Source organism: Podarcis pityusensis, assembly GCF_964106645.2.
Source record: "Podarcis pityusensis genome assembly, chromosome: 13".
Classification (NCBI taxonomy): domain Eukaryota; kingdom Metazoa; phylum Chordata; class Lepidosauria; order Squamata; family Lacertidae; genus Podarcis; species Podarcis pityusensis.
Window position 1 is genome coordinate 34,666,213 of NC_138038.1, and position 20,978 is coordinate 34,687,190.

Consider the following 20,978-nt stretch of genomic DNA (forward strand, 5'->3'; position numbering starts at 1 on the left):
GGGATTAGTGGTTAATAAAAGTTGGGGTCTCCCATTGTTCCGGGCTTCCATCTTGCTTCACCTCGTGGACGGTGGGAGCCCTGTCGCGACAGTCTTTCTTCAATAAAGACCAAGCCTACTGGCTGCTGTTTTGCTCTGTATTGCCCTGGTCGGTGTCTTCATTTGTCCAAGGGAGCCCTCGGATTTTCCGGTAACATGGGGAACATTTTTTTTTTATTTTGTTTTGCATGAGATTTTTCAGCTGTACTTATATGTTCTTTCAATGCTGATTTCAAATCTGAAATCGATTTTCGTGTACATGCTATAGTTATCTTGCAATTTCTGACTTTTGCCAATACAGTGGTACCTCGGGTTACATACGCTTCAGGTTACAGACTCCGCTAACCCAGAAATATTACCTTGGGTTAAGAACTTTGTTTCAGGATGAGAACAGAAATCATACTCTGGTGGCGCAGCGGCAGCAGGAGGCCCCATTAGCTAAAGTGGTGCTTTGGGTTAAGAACAGTTTCAGGTTAAGAGCAGACCTCCGGAACGAACTAAGTACTTAACCCGAGGTACCACTCTATGTCATATTTACACTGGGGATAAGTGGACACTGACACATTGATCTACCCTAACCACATGGTAATTATTGTTTTGCAAACTTAATTTTTCTTTATTTTTACAGTTTTGTAGCCTAAATATTTTTTAAAAAAATATTTTATTAAGGATTTTCTTGTTTTACAGAAGTGTAGTGCCTCGTTTTTTTTTTTTCATGTAACATTTTTACAAATCCGTTTCATTTGTTGAGGCATTAGGGGGAGAAGAAAAGAAAAAAGAAAAAAGAAAGGGGGGTGGAGAGAGGGAAGATGGATGGGGGTGGGGTCGGGTGGCGGTGTTTCTATTATGTTTAATGTATGTAGAGTTTGGTGTCAGCGTTGCTTGTGTTGTTCACTTGTGTTCCTTTGGTGGTGAGAGAGTTGGGGTTGGCCTAGGGTGTGATTGTTGTAGCCTAAATATTTGTATTTTTCATATCAGACCATGGCTTCTTCAAATAGACACAAATGTGTCCAATTATCCCCAGTGTAAATATGACATATCGGCAAAAGTTGGAAATTGCAAGATAACTATAGCGTGTACACGAAAATCGATTTCAGATTTGAAATCAGCATTGAAAGAACATATAAGAACAGCTGAAAAATCTCATGTAACAGAAAATGGAAAAAAAAATTGTTCCCCAGTGTAATGAATATGATATGTTTTGATATGTTGTTATGTTGAAATTGTTAATAATTTTTTTTTAAAAAAAGGAAAAACAAATTTCCATAAAGTGTTTTTATTTTATTTTAAAAAAAACCCAAATCTGTATTAATTCAGATGTAGCATTGTAGTTATAGATGACCCCGGTCTATGGCTCAAGGGTTGCAGGAGGCAACTGGGGTTCTCCATCCTTAGTTATCAATCACTAAATTTGTGTATGTTTATTCAAAAGCTGCCAAGGAGTCCAATTCATTTTGTTGTCTTTTTAAATACTTTGTAAAAAGTTCAAATTCTTCTTTGAAGTCACAGTTATCCTTATCTCACAGTTTGTATGTCAGTTTAGCCATTTCTGCATAGTACATCAATTTCTCTTGCCACTGTTCCTTTGGCGGGGTTTCCTCATTCTTATATCCTTGTGCCATCAAGACTCTTGCCGCTGTTGTAGCATACATGAATAATAAAAAAAGAAATTTGTTTTTCCAGACAGAATTCAGAACACTTAAAAACAAGAAACATAACTTGGTCCAGGTGAAGCTAAAGTGTAGCCATACAGATAATGCAGCATATTACACACAAACTGGGACAGGGAGGGCAATGATGGAGAAAGAGGAGAGGCAGACTGGGGGATGTGTTGGTAAAACAGCACCAGGCAGGATTGAACCCTCTTGCTCTCGATGCTCCAGTCAGAGCAGGGAGGCAAGGAGATTCAGCTTTTTGTTCCCCAACCTGCCTCCTGACATGAAGGGTTTATTAACCTTAATTAAACATTAAACGAACCCTCAAGCTAGGCACTCTTTTGTATGTCACAACACAACTGGTCATCAGTATGAAGATCAGGCTGGATCAGGTGTTCCTTGGGCTCGTTTGGGGCCCTGAGTTGGGAGAGGCACAGCCCAGAAACTAACAAATTATAATATCCATCTTAAAAACCTCAATTTTCTTGGTTTCTTTGAATTCCTGAAGAGTGCAGAGCTCTACTATATATATATATATATATATATATATATATATATATATATAATTTCAGAATGTAAGGTTGATTTTAAATGATTTAAATCGCCTTGACTTTAAAATGAAGCCTCCTGCAATTATCATACTGGAAATGCATTTTTTAGGAAATACATAATGAAATGGAACAATATTGCATTGCCTGGAACAACCCTGCGCCAAAATGTCATTCTGTGGACTCTTAGATACCAAAAACTTCACCTGGCTTTTCCTTCATGGCTTTCGGCATCTTCTCCCATCTTCTTCAGGAGGATTTGGTCATTTGGCTCAGCTTGCTCATTCTTGGCTGCTGAGAGAGAGAGAGAGAGAGAGAGAGAGAGAGAGAGAGAGAAGAGAACGCAATAATCAGGTGCCTCCAAATTGCAATCTGCAGTCCCGTGCTCCAGCACTTCAGCCTTGCCTCCCCACGGAGTCTGCTGCCCTTTCTGCCACCACTCCCAGCAGCCCCAACTCACCTCTGCGTCTTTGGTACCTCCACATCGCTCCACCTCCTAGGACAAGTCCCAAAGCGAGTCCAAGAAATCCTACAAGCCAAGTCATCGGTGATCCTGGAGCTGGAGGAGGGTCAGTTGGAGATGCAGGTTTCAGTGTTGGCTGAGGTGATTTGGTAATACATTCTGGGGATGAGGGGTGGGTAATTCCATCACCCTCACCTTCTGGCTCCCAGGGGATTGTCTCCTCCAGTGGTGCCTCCAGAGCTTCATGTTGTACCTGGCAGGTAAAATTGGCTGCAAAATGGTCCTGCTTTGGGAAGAAGACGCTTCCGGTTGAGAACGTCCCATTAGGATTCTGTACAAGGTCAGAGTTGTATATTGTCTCTTGTATCGGTTCCCCATTTTGCAGCCACTGCACTTCAACGTTTTCTGGGTAAAACCCACACACTAGGCACTCAGGTACCAAGAATGTCTTCCTTGGCGGCCTGGTGACTATATGAAGTTGTGGGCGAGCTGTAAGGAGAGGAAATAGATGTTGAGGTCCTGCAAGTCTGGTGACGGTCACTAGAGGAAGACATTGCAGAGTACAGTGGTACCTCAGATTAAGTACTTAATTCGTTCTGGATGTCCGTTCTTAACCTGAAATTGTTCTTAACCTGAAGCACCACTTTAGGTAATGGGGCCTCCTGCTGCTGCCGTGCCGCAGGAGCACAATTTCTGTTCTCATCCTGAAGCAAAGTTCTTAACCTGAGGTACTATATCTGGGTTAGCAGAGTCTATAACCTGAAGCCTATGTAACCTGATACTTATGTAACCTGAGGTACCACTGTACAGTGGTACCTTGGTTCCCAAACGGCTTAGTTGTCAAACATATCGGCTCCTGAATACCACAAACTCGGAAGTGAGTGTTCCGGTTTGCGAACGTTTTTTGGAAGCCGAATGCCTGACGCAGCTTCCACGGCTTCCGATTGAGTGCAGGAAGCTCCTGCAGCCAATCAGAAACTGCACCTTGGTTTTTAAATGGTTTTGGGAGTCGAATGATCTCCCGGAACGGATTAAGTTCAAAAACCAAGGTACCACTGTATAAAGGCAACCCACCTAGCAGCTTCTAAACAGTCCACAGTTGTGTGAATGCATTACACAAGAGCAGCTCAGCACCAGAGCATCTACCTTGCATACAGCTGCTGCCAGGACAATACTGCGCTAGATGGACAAAGGGTCCGAGTCCAACTATATCCTGAGACCAACAAAAGTCACTATTGCAGAGCTACAGTTTGCCTTAAGAAGGCACTTGGGGAAAAGGTTAATTCTCCCCTCCGGTGCCATCATTTCCCCGCAGTCGAATTAAGAGTTGCACTCCACAGCAGTTTTGACTTAAGAGAAAAAGGCACCAAGATATCCAATAATGGCCTGACATGTGGCTTGACCTCAAGAGAAGAATGGGGCGAAGAAGGAATTTATTGTGCCCTGTTTGTGATCACTAGGGGCTTCCGACTGGTGGTCTTTGGAGGCAGAATGCTGTGTTGCTTCCATGCCAAGTGCTTAGTCTGGAATTGCCATCCTCTCATCTTTTGTGCTTTTTTATGATTACTGACACGCAGCTCTTTAATTGCATATTTTAGTCAGACCTACGTTCCCTTTAAAGGGCAGGTGTGTGTGAAAAATGCCATACTAGTCCATCACAGCCTGGGGGGGTAAGAGGTCAATGGAGGCGCCAGACGGACCTCACTACAGGCAAAGGGATACAGAGTTTTGAGGAGGAAAATAAGCAGAGGCAGAACAGGGTAGAGCGTGCGAGTCAGAACTGGGTCTCACTAAGACGGGGAACTGTGCTTAGCATAGGCATTTCAGGACTCAATGTTGCACAGGAAAGGCTCCCACTTACCTTGTACCTTCAGCTCAAAATCTTTACGGATTGGGTCTTTCGCTGCTTGGTGTTGGATGTGGCATGAGAAGGTAACACCAGCATCCGAAATTTGTGGTATGAAGTTCAGGACACTCTCTGCATAGAAGTGGTAATTGGACTCAAGCTTGGCAGGGGGCGAGTCAACTTTCAGAGTCTCACTGCCTCGCAGCCACTTCACAGAGACACGGTCAGGGTAAAAGTCGGATGCTGCACATGTCAAAGTGCTTGGTTTTCCCAGCGGCACTTCTGTGGGGCCGAGTGTTAGGCGTGGGGGAGCTGGAGGGAGAGAGGAGAGTTAGGAGAGCATCTCCTTGGGCAGCTTAAAGGGTGCTGGGAACTGTAGCTTCGTGAGCAGCAAGCTGCAGTTCCCAGGATTCTTCACCAGAAGCCACACAAGTTAAGTGTGCTTTAAATGTATGGCATGGATATGACTTCCCTCTTCCCTTCCACAGTACCAGGAAGTTGGAGTAGAAGTCATGGTTGAAAACATGCATTGGGAATCTGCAGATCAAATCTCACCTTACCCATGAACTCATTAGGTGGCCTTTACGTTACTCACTATCCTCTTAGCCCCATGTCCTGCCTGGCCTGCCCCCAAATGCAGTATGAGCTGCAGTCCTGTATCTCCACTATGCCATCCCTCAAGGTCTGGGCAAACTGTCCCGCTTGGACTACTGCAATGCGCTCTACGTGGGGCTACCTTTGAAGGTGACCTGGAAACCACAACTAATCCAGAATGCAGCAGCTACACTGGTGACTGGGACAGGTTACCGAGACCATATAACACCAGTCCTGAAATACCTACATTGGCTCCTAGTACATTTCTGAGCACAATTCAAAGTGTTGGTGCTGATCTTTAAAGCCCTAAACAGCCTTGGCCTAGTATACCTGAAGGAGCGTCTCCACCCCCATCATTCAGCCCAGACTCTGATGTCCAGCGCTGAGGGCCTTCTGGTGGCTCCCCCCCCTCCAATAAGTGGGGTTACAGGGAACCAGGCAGAGGGCCTTCTCAGCAGTGGCATCTGTCCTGTGGAGCACCCTCCTAACAGATGTCAAGGAAACAAACAACTATCTGACTTTTAGAAGACACCTTAAGGCAACCCTGCTTAGGGAAGTTTTTAATGTTTGGTGTTTTATTGTGTTTTTAATATTCTGTTGGGAGCTGCCCAGAGTGGCTGGGGAAACCCACCTAGATGGGTGGGATATATATAAATAAATAAATGATGATGATATTTGTCAAAGCGTGCTTTTGTCAAGCCTCTCTTGAGAGGTCACGTCTCAGTTCTGTAGCGCTACCACAAAGGAGGCCCTGCTCTGTTTCCTTACAATGAACATCTCTAAATGATGGAACATGAAACTGCAGCTCTCCCCAAAGCCTCATCTCCAGAGGAGTAGGCTTGAATGCGAGCTGGTGTTCCCTGTAATACACGGCCCAACCAATTTAGGATATCAAGATATGCATCTTGAAAAATGCTGGGAAGTATAATGGCAGCCAACACAGCTGAGAGAGAACCAGTGTTATGTGCTTCAAATAGGCAAATTCTTTCCCAGGGAGCACCGTGGGACCCAAATTATAAGTATTTATTTATTTAAAAATTTCTGGCCCACACCATCAGCAGCCATATTGTCTCATGGGCCAGAAATCTAATTCAGATAAAAGATAAAAATACAATATTTACACCATACAAAATAAAAACCATTAAACCACAGTTGCAGCAGTTCAAGAAACGGAACTGTACAAATTGCAATTCCGATACCCACTTACCTGGGAGTAAGCTTCAATTAACTCAGTTGGACATTTTATTCTCTTGTAGAAATAGACAAAGCCCAGCTGCTTAATATCACAATGAAGCAGATATATGAATAAAACTAGGGCCCTGTCAGGTATGTTTAGCCTGGAGTTAACGTGAAGCGTTTCAAAGGATGTGCTTTAAAATGGTATTTTACATCAAGTACTTTAATGTGAAATATGTTTAGTGCTTTAAAAAAGGTTTTCCACCTGCCGCCTTGCCTTCCTTACCTTCTATTTTCAATGCCACTTTCCCTTCAGCACTGTCAGGAGTATGGAGAACAAAACACGTATACTCCCCGGCATCCTCCTCCCTTACGTCCGAGAGGTAGAGGGTGGCGTTTCCCTCTGGCAGCCGCGTCGCATCAAGCACTGCTCCCCTCGGTCTAAACACTGTGATGATGGTATCGAACTTTGCAACATTTTCTCCTCTCAGCGACCATCTCACAATCAGGTAATCAACGTCTATGGGCCTGGGAGGGTCTAAGGAGAAGTGGCAAGGCAGGGATACATTAGAGTGTGGCCCTGCCTGGACTGGGGATGAAGGGACTTGGATTATCACGGCTGCCCCTGAAAAGAACAAAGAGATAAAGTTAGACTGTAATTAGACAGGACCTCCATCACAGGCTAAAGCCATCATAAGCCAGTTTTAACTTCTAAGGTTCCTGCAAACTGTAGTTATACAAAAAAGGGAATCCCAAAGCCCTTTGGTAAAAAAAACCAGGCTGGTTAGAGGAGTTTGAGGAGTAGTTTAAATCTGAATGCAGGATGCGCCTTTGACTTCTCAAAAAAAGTAACTATCTACTGTGGTGTATGGGGCGCTAGGGGAGGGGGAATACTTCTGGTGTGGGACACGTCAAGCTCTTTCTGGGGTGGCTTGTCCAACTTTGGTCCTTAGTCTGCACTCTAGCTCTCACCTGTGGCTATTATTATTATTATTATTATTATTCCACCCTATACCCAGCGGTCTCAGGGCAATCCACATAAAAAGAGCCAAGAAGCTGTCAGCAGGTGATAGCAGCCACTCCCTGGGAAATGCTTCGACTGGATGGCTAAATGACGTGAGGATAGCTAACGTGTCTCAAACCCTCAGTGAGTTAAGAGATTTCCCCGGCATGTGAAGACAAGTTCCAGCTATAGAGGGAAGTGAGGGGCAGATGGGGCTTATCAATATGGGAAAGTAGCCCATCTAGGAGAAGGAAAAAAACTCCCTTGAGGGACATCTTCAGCAAAGGCTAAGGAGTAAACCCTACACAAATCTGGAGTAGAGTCCCTTAGACAGTTGGATGGTGCCTTGTACGCTTCCTTCTGGCAACTCCTGAGCCAAACTGGTACTAAACGTATTGCTCTGGTCTGCTTTGGACCTCAACAGTAAGGCCAAGAGGGGAGTCTTGCTCCCCTCCCCACCCTGCCGTTGAAGGAAAAAGAAGTTTCATAGGAACACAGGAAGTGCCTTATACTGAATCAGACCATCGGTCCACCTAGGCCAGTACTCTCTACACTGACTGGCAGAGGCTCTCCAGGGTTCCAGACAGGAGGCCTCTCCTAGTCCTTCTAGGACTAGGCCGCCTGGCTGCCCGTTCCTGGCTCCTGCTGGTCTTTGCGAAGCCGCACGTCCCTCCTTCCTCCCCCATCGCCCTCGCCCCCAGGAGCTGCGCCAGAGTCCTCTGGGTGAGGGCCTGTGACTTACATGCACCCTGCAAGAAGAGCAGCAAACACGAGAAGCTGGACATTTTGGAGCCGCCTTGCTTACTTTCATTTCTGCAGAAAGGATGTGAGTGCAATGTGCTGAGAGATAAAATTTCAGTTGAGCTGCGACTTCCTGGCACCGAGCAAAACATTTCTGCTTTTATGGCAGCAAGCCCAGCCAGGCGTGTTAGGCGCATTTCGTTTCTTTTTACTTAGTACTGGAGATTTAAAAGTCTCCTTTGCATAACTGTTTTTAACAATGATGCCTGTGTTTCATTCAATATTTTGTGAGCTGTTTAGAGGTTTTCTTAAAACCAAGTGGTATATATGAATGTTGTTAAATAATTTAAAACAGAATGGGTATACACCTGCTTTTTAAAAATGGTTGCCGAGGGAGGAACAGTCGACTTAGTTTTTAGATGGCCAATTGAGTGGCTTGTTCTCAAAAAATTCTTCTTCTGGCCTTGAGGATTATTGAGGCCTAACCGTCACAAAATGGCAGGGCAGAGGCAGAGCAGGTCACAAACTAGAGGCAGAGTTTGCCATAAGCAGCTGGCAGTCACAGATCTCCTTCTCTGTTAAGAATGATTTGCAGTGGCCCAAAGCTTATTTGGGAGCCCCTAGGTGCCAACTCCCTGGGCCCCTGGGTGCCTGAGCACCCGCAAATTCCCCATGAAGGGGCCAGGCACCCACAAATTTTGGTGAATGTGGGCATTGGGACAGTGTGCAGTTCCCCAAAGCAGCATTGAGCCCCTGGGCATAATTCAATGTTGTTTCAAGGACAGATGATTTCATAAAATTGTGGAACTGACGACTTGGAAAGGACCCCGAGGGCCGCCTAGTAGAACCTCCTGCTTTGCAGGAATCTTTTGCCCAAGTCAGGCACTGGTGCTGTCAGTTATTTTCTCCTATATTTGAATTACTACAGATTTGGGAATTTTTTTAAAAATAAACACTTTATTGAAATCTGTTTTTCCATACAGAATTCAGAACACAAAAAACAAGAAACATAACTTGGTAGACGTCAAGCTAAAGTATAGCCATACAGATAATGCAGTGTATAAGGTGAAAAACTAAAGGAGAAAAGAAATCGTATTATACACAAACTGGAACGGGGAGGGAAATGATGGAGAAAGAGAAGAGGCAGACTGGGGGATGTGTTGGTGAAGCAGCACCAGGCAGGATTGAACCCTCTTGCTCTCGATGCTCCAGTCAGAGCGGGGAGGCAAGGAGATGCTACTTCTTGTTCCCCAACCTGCCTCCTGACATGAAGGGTTTATTAACCTTAATTAAACATTAACTGAACCCTCAAGCTAGGCACTTTTGTATGTCACAACACAACTGGTCATCAGTATGAAGATCAGGCTGGATCAGGTGTTCCTTGGGCTCGTTTGGGGCCCTGAGTTGGGAGAGGCACAGCCCTGAAACTAACAAATTATAATATCCATCTTAAAAACCTCAATATCCCTTGGTTTCTTAGAATACCCGAAGAGTGCAGAGCTCTACTATATGTATATAATTTCAGAATGGAAGGTTGATTTTAAATGATTTAAATCGCCTTGACTTTAAAATGAAGCCTCCTGCAATTATCATACTTGAAATAGATTTTCTAGGAAATACATAATGAAATGGAACAATATTGCATTGCCTAGAACAACCCTGTGCCAAAATTTCATTCCGTGGACTGTTAGATACCAAAGACTTCATCTGGCTTTTCCCTCCTGACTTTCGACATCTTCTTCAGGAGGGCTTCGTCATTCAGCGCAGCTTGAGCTTACAGGGCTGATAAGAGAGAGAGAGAGAGAGAGAGAGAGAGAGAGAGAGCGCAATGATCAGGTGTCTCCAAACCGCAATCTGCAGTCTCGTGCCCCAGCACTGCAGCCTTGCCTCCCCACGGACTATGCTGCCCTTTCTGCCACAGCTGCCCTTTCTTCCCAACAGCCCCAACTCACCTCTGCGTCTTTGGTACATCAACGTCGCTCCAACTCCCGTGCCAATTCCCACAACATGTCCCGCAGATCCTAGTAGCCAAGTCATCGGTGATCCAAAGTATCCTAGAGCTGGAGGAGAGTCAGTTGGAGATGCAGGTTTTAGTTTTGGCCAGTGTGATTTGGTACTACATTCTGGGGATGAGGGGTGGGTAATTCTATCACCCTCACCTTCTGGCTCCCAGGGGATCGTCTCCTCCAGTGGTGCCTCCAGTGCTTCATGTTGTACCTGGCAGGTAAAATTGGCTGCAAAATGGTCCTGCTTTGGGAAGAAGACGCTTCCGGTTGAGAACGTCCCATTAGGATTCTGTACAAGTTCCGACTCGTATATTTTCCCTTGGATCGGCTCCCCATTTTGCAGCCACTGCACTGTAACGTTTTGTGGGTAAAACCCACACGCTAGGCACTCAGCTACCAAGAACGTCTTCCCTAATGGCCTGGTGAGCATATGAAGTTCTGGGCGAGCTGTAAGGAGAGGAAAGAGATGTTGAGGTCCTGCAAGTCTGGTGATGGCCAATAGAGGGAGACACTGCAGATTATAAAGGCAACCCACCTAACAGTCTCTAAAGGCCACAGTTGTGTGAATGCATTACACAAGAGCAGCTCAGCACCAGAACATCTACCTTGCATACAGCTGCTGCCAGGACAATACTGCGCTAGATGGACAAAGGGTCCGAGTCCAACTATATCCTGAGACCAACAAAAGTCACTATTGCAGAGCTACAGTTTGCCTTAAGAAGGCACTTGGGGAAAAGGTTAATTCTCCCCTCCGGTGCCATCATTTCCCCGCAGTCGAATTAAGAGTTGCACTCCACAGCAGTTTTGACTTAAGGGAAAAAGGCAGCAAGATATCCAATAATATCCTGACATGTGGCTTGACCTCAAGAGAAGAATGGGGCAAAGAAGGAATTTATTGTGCCCTGTTTGTGACCACTAGAGGCTTCCGACTGGTGGTCTTTGGAGGCAGAATGATGTGTTGCTCCCATGCCAAGTGCTTAGTCTGGAATTGCCATCCTCTCATCTTTTGTGCTTTTTAATGATTACTGACATGCAGCCCTTTAATTGCATATTTTAGTCAGACCTATGTTCCCTTTAAAGGGCAGGTGTGAAAAATGCCATTCTAGTACATCACAGCCTGGGGGGAAAGACGTCAATGGAGGCGCCAGACGGACCTCACTACAGGTCCTGTGAGGCAAGGACGGGGAAAGTGTGGCTCTCCGATGTCCTTTGACTACAACTCCCATCATTCTGACCACTGGCTTTCCTGGCTAGGTCTGACGGGAGCTGGAGCCCATCCACATCTGGAAGGTCACAGGCTTCCCATCTCCGAACATGGGGAACGTAATGCCTTTTTGCTAAATATAGCGCCATGTTAAGTAGCGTGTGAAGCCACCATTTTAATGCGACTTCCAGCTGATTTGCAAGAAGGCGGTGCCTTAGCAATCGTGAGGGGCCCTAGTGTGGAAGCAAATTCAACTGGGTGGGCCTTCACCCACCTCAGCAGCTAGCAAAGGGATACAGAGTTATGAGGAGGAAAATAACAAGACACAGAACAGGGTAGAGAGTGCGAGTCAGAAATGTTTGCATACAAACTATCCAATCATTGAACGTCACTTTTCGATACTTCATTTGCATAACTATCTACAGTATCCCCCTGCTGGCCCAGGGTGAGAACTTGAGTACATAACACCCCTCCCCACCGAGATAAGGCATTAGTTACAATCGTAATGGTTTCCTTATATACAGCACTACACGTAATGGTTCAATTAGGCACAAAAGCACATTGGTTACATTTCACATACTTAGACCAACAGTGATACATGTCCAACAACATAGTCCTTTAAATAAGTTGGGCGCATGGAAACTCTGCCAGACCGCCGGGGACTGGTAGCCAAGTCCGGGGGGCCACACAGTTCTTGCTGAGGCTGTGGTGCGACCCTAGGTGGCATTGAAACCAAATCCCCTGGATCCGCTGCTGTGGGTGGAGCCTCCGCAAGTGGAGTGGTCTGAGCCTGTGGTAAGTCTGGCTTGGTTCGGCTCCACGGTGGCAGTTTGCGAGAGAGGTGTAGGTGGAGCCTCGCCATCTGTAAGTGTCTCTTCTGGAGCCACAAGCGCAGTTGGGGGCACCACGGTAGTGTCCAAGTCCCCAACCCTGCGCCTAAGCTGGTCTATGTGCCGCTGCCACAAGCGTCCGTCTTCAAGTGCCACCTGGTACGAGCGAGGTCCAGTGACTCCCACTACTGTGGCAGGCACCCAAGGAATGTCCCCCACATAGTTCCGGGCAAAGACCTGGTTTCCTGGAACAAATGACCGTGGCGCGTTGGCACAGCCTGGGGGTTCGGCCACGGCAAAGTCCGGGTGCAGCCGGTCGAGCGGTGACCTGAGGCGGCGGCCCATAAGCAGTTCAGCAGGACTCCGCCCTGTGGCCACATGAGGGGTGATGTGTTGCACGAACAAGTATTCGGCAACCCGCTCATGCCAGTCTCCCCGGTCCAGGCGCGCCAGTGCCTCTTTTGCCGAGCGCACCATTCTCTCCACTTGCCCATTGCTGGATGGATGAAATGGTGCCGTTAGGGCATGGCGGATGCCCAGTCCCAAAAGGTACCGCTCAAAAGTGCCTGACATGAACTGCGGTCCGTTGTTGGAGACAAGGACATCAGGACACCCATGCATCGCAAAGAGGCCTCGCAGCACCCGGATGACGGCCTCAGTAGTGGTGGAGGGCATCAGGGCCACCTCCAGCCATTTGGAATAGGCACCCACCACTACCATAAAGGTCCGGCCGTGAAAGGGGCCGGCCAGATCGATGTGCACCCTCGACCAGGGTGTCTTGGGCGTCTCCCAGGTGTGCCCCTTAGCTGCCGGTGGTGCAGGCCTCGATTCTTGGCACGCTTGACAGGCGGACACCCAGGCAGTGATGGCATCATCCATGTTAGGCCACCAGACATAACACCGAGCCAACGCCTTCATTTTGACGATTCCCGGGTGGCCAACATGCTGTGCCTCCAGGACGCGTTGACGGAGTATTTGGGGAATCACAACGCGGTCTCCCCACAGCAGACAGCCGCGATGAGCCGAGAGTTCATGTTGTCTGGTTGCGAACGGTTGGAACTCCGATGCAAAAGGTCCTTGTGGCCACCCCCTCCACACCCAGTTGAGCACACGGCTGATGGTGCGATCCTGGGCAGATGCGGAGGCCACAGTGGCAGCCGATACAGGCGCTGCCAGAAGATCCTCAATCAGGAGGAGCAATGAAGCTGGAGCCGGGTCTTCCACAAACGCTGGAAGAGGGCAACGGCTGAGGGCGTCGGCATGGCCCATCGATTTCCCCGGGTGATGGACGAGCTGGTAGTGGTAGGCAGCCAGGAAAACAGTCCATCGCAGCATGTGCGGCGAGAGGACCGGTGGAGTTGGACGATCACCAGCGAGGAGGCCCAGGAGCGGCTTGTGGTCAGTGATGAGGTCAAAAGTCCTGCCATAGAGGTATTCATGGAACCTCTTCACTCCAGCCACATATGCCAGTGCCTCCTTGTCGATCTGGCTGTAATTCCGTTCAGTCAGAGATAGCGTCCTGGAAAAGTAGGCGAGCGGTGCTTCTCTTCCGTCTGGAAAACGGTGACTAAGGACAGCGCCGATGCCAAAAGGTGAGGCATCGCAGGCAAGGACCAGCGGCCTGGCTTCACTGTACTGTACCAGCACACTGTCCGATGAAAGGAGAGCCTTGACCGCGTTGAAGGCCGCCGTCTCCCGATGACCCCAGAACCAAGGCATCTTTGTGCTGAGGAGTCGGTGAAGAGGCTCAGCCACCATGGCTTTGTGGGGCAGGAACATGTTATAAAAGTTCAGCAGCCCCAGGAACGCCTGCAACTCCGTCTTGTTCTTTGGGATGGGGGCCTGCTGGATAGCGTGGATCTTGGATGTGGTCGGGTGAAGGCCGGAGGCGATGATAAGATAGCCCAGGAACTCCACCTGTGGAACAGCGATCTGGCACTTCTCCCTCTTTACCTTGAGCCTGGCCTCTTGGAACCTGGTCAGCACGGCACGGAGGCGCTCGAACAGCTGCTGGTGTGAGTCTGCGGACACCAAGACGTCATCAAAATATGGTACCACACCCGGAAGCCCTTGCAGGAGACGCTCCATAAGGCTTTGGAAGATGCCAGGAGCCACACTCACCCCGAATTGCAACCGGCGGCAACGGAATGCCCCTCGGTGGGTGACGATCGTCTGGGCTTCAGCAGTGGCATCATCGACGGGCAGTTGTTGATAGGCTTGGGCAAGGTCCAGCTTAGCGAAGACCTTACCCTCACCCAGGGAATGCAGCAGGTGTTGGACAACAGGAACCAGATAAGCGTGCTGCTGAAGTGCCTTGTTGATTGTGCACTTGTAGTCAGCGCAGATTCTCACCGGCCCATCTGGCTTGACAGGCGTGACGATGGGGATTTCCCACTTGGCGTGGTCAACCGGCTCCAAAACTCCTTGGGCGATCAGCTTGTCCAGTTGTTCGTCCACCTTAGCCTTGAGAGCAAAGGGAACCCGGCGTGGCTTTAGCTTGATGGGGGCGACTTGTGGATCAAGGCTAAAGGAGATGGGCGTACCTGTATATTGCCCCAAAGTGCCGTCAAAAACCTCGGCAGTCTTTGACCAGACCCTCAGTCTCTGCGTTAGAGATGCAGTTGATGCCGGTGACTTCCAGGCCGAGGGCATCAAACCAGTCTAGCCCTAGGAGGCTTGGCCGCTGACCTTCGACCACCACCAGTCGGAGCAGGCCCGAAAAATCCTTGAAGGCGATCCGGAACCGGCCAACGCCTACCATGGGAATGTTGTTTCCCTGGTAGTCAGGTGTACGCGGTGAGAGTCGAGTTGCCTTTTGGACACTCTGGGTACCAGTCTTTTGATGGTGCTCCAAGACACAATGGACAGGGCAGACCCGGTGTCAATCTCCATGTCACATGGAGCTCCTTCAGTGAGCACCGTGACGTTCAGCTTGCGTCGTGTAGGCGAGTTGGTTTGGCCAATCGTGGTTCCAGACGGGCAGCGGCAGTTGGTGAGAGCGAAACAGCTTTCCTTGACAGACTGGAGTGAAGACTTGGACTTGTGAGTCGGTGAAGGGGGGGTGTCAGACGGAGCCGATCGGCAGACCTTAGCGATGTGGCCCCTTCTGGAACACGTCCGACAGATGGCATCTCTGAATCGACACTTGGCACGGGAATGGTTGCCTCCGCAGCTGGCACATTCCGGTTGGCCCTTGGACTTCTGTTGGAACTTCCTGTGCTCCCGCTTTGTCTGGTGCACGTCATCGTCTTCACTGGAGGATGCCTCATCACTGCTGGCATCTTCGTGATGCACTGGAACTGGCTTCCTAGCAAGACGCGGGCTGCTGGACTTGCGGATCTCCTGGGCGGAGCGTTCAGCAGCTTCTGAGGCCACAGCCTCCTCAATGGCTTTCTGCAGCGTGAGGTCTGGCTTGGTGAGGAGACGCTGTTGCACATGGATGTCCCGGACCCCGCAGATGATTCAATCCATCCGGGCATCGTCTAAGTTTCGGAACTCGCAGTGCATTGCAGCCTGTCGCAGGGCAGTGGTGTAGTTGTTGATTGACTCCCCCTCTGCCTGGTTCCGGTGGTAGAACGCATGGCGGGCAGCAATCTTGGACAGCTTTGGCGCGTAGTGGTTGTGGAGCTTCTCTTGGATCGTGTCCCATGGTGTTGCCTGGACTGCTTCAGGCGCAACCAATGCTCGGGCTGTCTCAAAAACCTCAGGCCAACAGAGGCTGAAGAATGGGCCCCGCTTCTGTTCCTTTGATACTGCTGTCAGCTCGTTGGCTTGGAGGTAGCAGTCGAACCGAGCGAGGTAGGAGTCCCATGATTCAGAGGCTGGCGCAAAGGTCCAGTGATTTCGCTCAGTGATTCAGCTCAGTGATTCAGCTCAGTTCAGAGGATGGCCGCATCTGGCTGTGCTCTGATGTCCATCGATCCCATCCTCGTCGCCAGTGTTAAGTTGTGGGCGAACATATCAGACGACACAGCGATTCTTCCAAAGCAGCTCTTTATTTGTAAGATGGAACAGAACTAAGCTGAGGAGCTCAGTCAGCCTGCTTATATAGAGCTCCAGAACAATGTAACTGTTGCCATTTTCTAAAACTATCCAATCACTGAACGTCACTTTTCGATCCTTCATTTGCATACAAACTATCCAATCACTGAACGTCACTTTTCGATCCTTCATTTGCATAACTATCTACAGTATCCCCCTGCTGGCCCAGGGTGAGAACTTCAGTACATAACAAAGCAGACGCAGAACAGGGTAGAGAGTGCGAGTCAGAAATGGTTCTCACTAAGGAACTGTGCTTAGCATGGGCATTTCAGGAGTCCAGGTTGCACAGGAAAGGCTCCCACTTACCTTGCACCTTCAGCTCAAAATCTTGACTGATTGGGTCTTTTGTCGCTTGGTGATGGATGTGGCATGAGAAGGTAACGCCAGCATCAGAGATTTGTGCGGTGAACTCCAGGACACTCTCTGCATAGAAGAGACCATCAGGCCCTTCCTGGACAGGGGGCAAGTCAACTTTCAGAGTCTCACTGCCTCGCAGCCACTTTACAGAGACATTGCCAGGGTAAAAGTCAGATGCCGCGCACAAGAAGTTGCTTGGTTCACCGAGCTCTACGTCTGTATGGCCGAGTGTTAGGCGTGGGAAAGCTGGAGGCAGAGAGGAGAGTTAGGAGAGCATCTCCATTGGCAGCTTAACTGTGTTTTGTTAAAGGGTGCTGGGAACTGTAGCTCTGTGAGCAACAAACTACAGTTCCCAGGACTCTTCAGACAAAGCAATATCCGTTAAATGTGCTTTAAATGTATGGCACATCAGTGCACTATGCCAGTCGTTTGGGGTTCCGTTTTCATTCAGCGGAGTCGCCCAGAAATTCTTCCTGAATCTTCTTTCTCAGTTCAGCTCATCTGTTGGTGAATTCCCATGTGGGAATAAACACCTCACCCATTCCAGTTCTGCTTAAAGTATTTATTGAAGAATTAACATGACAACTTATACAACTGCTGCCCTGAGGAAAATAAAGTAAAACTAAGTACAGTGAATCATTCCTTCTCTGTGCTCCTCAGGCATCTGGGCAGAGCGACAGCCAGCCTGCTCTCATTCATAGCCTGTCTAATAAAGAAGTCTGTTGCTAAGGCAACCTGTTGCTGGGGAAAACCTGTTGCTGGGAGAAAACTTGTTGCCAGGGGCAAAACTATGCAATTTCAAGTCTATTTTTATCATGGTGCTTGGTTTGGCCAGCTGCACCTTTGTGGGGCCAAGTATCTGTTAAATGTGCTTTAAATGTATGGCCTATATGTGCTTTGGCAATGCTGAAGGACACTAGTATGGAAGCAAACTCGACTGGGTGGGGCTTCATCCACTTCAGCAAAGAAATTCTTGACTGTTTCTATATCATGGAGGAGACACAACCTGGTTTGAGCAAAAAGCTATAGAGTTTTGAGGAGAAAAATATGCAGAGGCAGAACAGGGTAGAGAGTGCGAGTCAGAACTGGGTCTCACTAAAAGGGGGAACTGTGCTTAGCATGGGCATGGGGGAGGTGGGGCAGGACTCCAGGGTTGCACAGGAAAGGCTCCCACTTACCTACCACCTTCAGCTCAATATCTTGACTGATTGGGTCTTTCGCTGCTCGGTGTTGGATCTGGCATGAGAAGGTGACACCAGCGTCGGAGATTTGTGGTATGAAGTTCAGGACACTCTCTGCATAGAAGTGGTAATTGGCCTCAAGCTTGGCAGGGGGTGAGTCAACTTTCAGAGTCTCACTGCCTCGCAGCCACTTCACAGAGACACGGTCAGGGTAAAAGTCGGATGCTGCACATGTCAAATTGATTGGTTTTCCCAGCGGCACTTCTGTGGGGCCGAGTGTTAGGCGTGGGGGAGCTGGAGGGAGAGAGGAGAGTTAGGAGAGCATCTCCTTGGGCAGCTTAAAGGGTGCTGGGAACTGTAGATCTGTGAGCATCAAGCTGCAGTTCCCAGGATTCTTCACCGGAAGCCGCACGAGTTAAGTGTGCTTTAAATGTATAAATAAACAACAATCTGACTTTTAGAAGACATCTGAAGGCAGCCCTATTAAGGGAAGTTTTCAATGTTTGATGTTTTATCACATTATTATTATTATTATTATTATTCTGTTGGAAGCCACCCAGAGTGGCTGGGGAAACCCAGCCAGATGGGCAGGGTATAAATTATCATCATCAGCAGCATCATTAAAATAGGGCCCTGTCAGGTTTGTTTGGCCCAGAGTTAACATGAAGCGCTTCATAGGATGTGCTTTAAAATGGTACAGTGGTACCTTTGGTTAAGAACTTAATTCATTCTGGAGGTCCGTTCTTAACCTGAAACTGATCTTAACCTGAAGCACCACTAATGGGGCCTCCCGCTGCTTCTGCACAATTTCTGTTCTTATCCTGAAGCAAAGTTCTTAACCCGAGATACTATTTCTGCCTTAGCGGAGTCTGTAACCTGAAGCGACTGTAAACCGAGGTACCACTGTATTTTACATCAAGGACTTTCATGCGAAATATGTTTAGTGCTTTAAAAAAGGTTTTCTGCCCACCGCCTTTCATCCCTTACCTTCTAATTTCAATGTCACGTTCCCTTTAGCAACGTCAGGAGTATGGCTAACACAACACGTATACACCCCGACATCATCGCCTCTTACATCTGTGATGAAGACACTGGCATTGCCCTCTCGCACTGTGCCCCAATTAAGCACTGCTCCCCTCGGTCTATAGGTTGAAATACTCCCATGCAACTTTACTATGGTTCTTCCTCTCAGCGACCATCTCACAATCAGGGCAGAAGCATTTATGGTCTTGGGAGGGTCAAAAGTGTAATGGCAAGGCAGGTATGCATTAGAGCGTGGCCCTGCCTGGACTGGGGATGAAGGGACTTGGATTATCACGGCTGCCCCTGAAAAGGACAAAGAGATACAGTTAGACTGTAATTAGACTGGACCTCCATCACAGGCTAAAGCCATCATAAACCAGTTTTAACTTTTAAGATTCCTGCAGACCGTAGTTATGCAAAAATGGGATTCCTGAAGCCCTTTGGTTAAAAAACAAAACAAAACCAGGCTGGTTAGAGGAGTCTGAGGACTACTATAAATCTGAATGCGGGATGCGACTTTGACTGCTCAAAAAAAGTAACCATCCACTGTGGGCGCTAGAGGAGGGGGAGTACCTCTGGTGTGGGACACGTCAAGCTCTTTCTGGGGTGGCTTGTCCAACTTTGGTCCTCAGTTGTCACTCAGCTCTCACCTGTGGCTATTATTATTATTATTATTATACCGCCCTATACCCAGAGGTCCCAGGGCAATTCACATAAAAAGAGCCAAGAAGCTGTCAGCAGGCGATAGCGGCCACACCCCAGGAAAGGCTTCGACTGGCCAGCTAAATGAGGTGAGGATAGCTAACGTGTCTCAAACCCTCAGTGAGTTAAGAGATTTCCCCTGCGTGTGAAGACAAGTTCCAGCTATAGAGGGAAGTGAGGGGCAGATGGGGCTCGTCAGTCTGGGAAGGTGGCCCATCTACAAGAAGGAAAAAACTCTGACCCTAAACCTCAACTCCGTTGTGGGACATCTTCAGCAAAGGCTAAGGAGCAAAGCCTACACAAATCTGGAGTGGAGTCCCTTAGACAGTTGGATGGCGCCTTGTACGCCTACTTCCGACAACTCCTGAGCCAAGCTGGTACCAAATATATTGCTCTGGTCTGCTTTGGACCTCAACAGTAAGGCCAAGAGGGGAGTCCTGCGCCCCTCCCCACCCTGCCGTTGAAGGAAAAAGAAGTTTCATAGGAACACAGGAAGTGCCTTATACTGAATCAGACCATCGGTCCACCTAGGCCAGTACTCTCTACACTGACTGGCAGATGTTCTCCAGGGTTTCAGACAGGAAACCTTTCCTCGTCCTTCTAGGACCAGGCCGCCTGGCCGCCCGCTTCCCGGCTCCTGCTGGTCTTTGCGAAGCCGCCTCTCCCTCCCTCCCTCCCTCCCTCCCTCCTCCTCCATTGCCCTGGCCCCCAGGAGCGCCCCCAACTGGCAAGGGTCCTCTGGGTGAGGGGATGTGACTTACATGCACCCTGCAAGAAGAGCAGCAAACACGAGAAGCTGGGCATTTTGGGGCAGCCTTGCTTACTTTGTATTCTCCAGAAAGGATGCGAGAGCAATATGCACCTGAGAGACAAAAGTTCAGTTGAACTGTGACTCCCGGGTGTCAGATCAAAACATTCTGCTTTTAAGCAAGCCAGCCCAGACGGGCATGTAGAAGTTAGGTGTGTTTCGTTTCTTTTTACAGTGGTACCTCGGTTTTCGAATGCAATCCGTTCTGGAAGACCCTTTGAGTTCCAAAATATTGAAAAACCGAAAACTCAATACGGAAGCATCAATACAATAGGGAAACTCAAAACAGAAGCCATGTGGTATGTTTGACTTCCGAAAAGTGTTCAAAAACTGAAGCAGTTACTTCCAGCATGCAAGTTCCGAAACGTTTGTCAATGGAGAAGTTTGAAAACCAAGGTTCCACTGCAGTTTATACTGGTGATTCTAAAGTCTCCCTTGCATATTAAAAATGATGTTCTTCATGATGTTCTGTTTGATATTTTTGTGAGCCGCTTAGAGGTTTTCTTAACACCGAGTGGTATATATGAATGTTGTTAAATAATTTAAGATAGAATGTGTATACACCTGCTTTTAAACAGGGGTTGCTGAGGGGAGAACGTCACCTTAGTTTTTAGGTAGCCCATCAAGCGCCTTGTTCTCCAAACTTTTTGCTTCCGGCCTTGAGGATTATTGAGGCCTAACAGTCACAAAATGGCAGGGCAGAGGCAGAGCAGGTCACAAACTAGAGGCAGAGTTTGGCACAAGTAACTGGCAGTCACAGA

At 48.3% G+C, this 20,978-nt stretch overlaps 1 gene segment (V, D, J or C); it reads right to left on the reverse strand.

Moving 5' to 3' along the window:
- Positions 1-1,299: 1,299 nt before the first annotated feature.
- On the reverse strand, positions 1,300-20,373 carry LOC308460168 (Ig gamma-2C chain C region-like). The segment is given in 8 exons: positions 20,171-20,373; positions 18,672-19,010; positions 17,682-17,978; positions 16,453-16,749; positions 2,901-3,194; positions 2,703-2,801; positions 2,449-2,533; positions 1,300-1,675 (listed from the first exon to the last, which is right to left on the reverse strand).
- Between the last annotated feature and the right edge of the window lie 605 nt (positions 20,374-20,978).